Here is a 1,474-nt window from a genome sequence, read left to right as displayed (position 1 = left end):
GCCGGGGCGCCGGCGGGAAACGGAGGTGGCGCAGCGGGAGCAGGGGGCGCAGGTGAGAGCGCGGTTAGGTGGGCGGGGGCGAGGTCGGGAGGCTGGGGCAGGGATTCGTCTCCAAGGAGAGTAGAATCTCCTTCTTCAAACTCCCGAACTCTAGAGTTCAGCGCGCACCCAGCTCCTAGGAGTGTAGGCACAAACTCTCCTTTCTCCACCTTCTGGAGCCTTTGCTCTTTATTACTCGCTCTCCCTGCGGGTCCAACTGTAGCCACTTTATTCTTACCTCCTCTACCCGGAGGCGGGCCGGTCCCTACTTTTCTACCCACTTGCTTCTGGTGCCCCCGCGGGCGGAAAACAACGCGTCTTCTACTAGACTTTGGGCATCTGCACGCAGCACTCTTCCCTCTCTTCTGCTCCTTCCCAACTCTTTCCGGAAATCCTAATTTCTTCAAGTCCCCGGGCCAGCACTGCTTCTCCTAGGTTCAGAAGACGCCCCAGTTCATTTCTCACGTTCCTAACTGCCCATGAACAACCGCAGGCGGCGCCCCCCGCCTTCTTTCTAGTTTTTTTCCCCCACGCAAGACCCGGTTTTCGCAGAACGTGTGCTGTTTCCCTTCCCTAGATCCCTTTTCCTCCTTGCTGTCCACTCTTCGCTGGACCCACCCTCCTCTTCTGGACTCCTGGGTTTTTTTTCTTGGGGACAACAGAAATTAGGTCGAGTCACAGGGGCTCAGCTCTCAGTTTAGGGAGAGCTTCTTTGGTCTCAGTTTTGGAAAGGATGGATTAGAAATAGAGTTTTACAGCTGTCTGTCTGTCTGCAGAGGCTTGAAACCCCCTGGATACCTAAAATGTCTTCCCTTCCAGGCTGCACTGCCCAGAAAGGTTGGCTATTGGAATCCGGAAACAGTAGGAATTTTCTAGACAGCGTGAGGTACAGGGAGAAACTAAGTTGGCTCCTGTCTGAACCCTGCACCAGGCCACTTTTCCAGGGCAGGTCGTACCTGGGAAGAGAGCTAAGAACGTTGGGGCACAGCAGCCCTGAACATTAGAAGGCACAAATGGTTGGGTTCCGGGTATAGGAAGAGCGAGTCAGGGCACATGGGGCTGCGGGGGGGGTGCTGGAAAAAAAGGAAGAAGGGCACAGTGAACCCTGGTTTGGGGCTCAGGAAGAGGAAAACTGGGACCCTAAGGGCTGAGGTGCTGTGTTCTCTTTAATCTCTCCTTTCATTCCTATTTTCTCCCCTCTCAGAGGCCAAGTTGCAGAAGTTTGACCTGTTCCCCAAGACACTGCTTCAGGCAGGCCGTCCAGGCAGCCCTCAGCCTCCGCAGGTGAAGCCTTTATCGCCCGACTGCGCAGACTCAGGCCCCGGAACATCGTCCCCGGAGGTGCGGCCCGGGTCGGGCTCAGAGAACGGCGACAGCGAGTCCTTTTCCGGGTCCCCTCTGGCCCGCGCCTCCAAGGAGGCCGGCAGCAGCTGCC

Source organism: Fukomys damarensis, unplaced genomic scaffold (assembly GCF_012274545.1).
Source record: "Fukomys damarensis isolate Sample0158 unplaced genomic scaffold, DMR_v1.0_HiC HiC_scaffold_23, whole genome shotgun sequence".
In the NCBI taxonomy this organism is placed as follows: domain Eukaryota; kingdom Metazoa; phylum Chordata; class Mammalia; order Rodentia; family Bathyergidae; genus Fukomys; species Fukomys damarensis.
Note: the sequence above shows the minus strand (reverse complement) of the source record.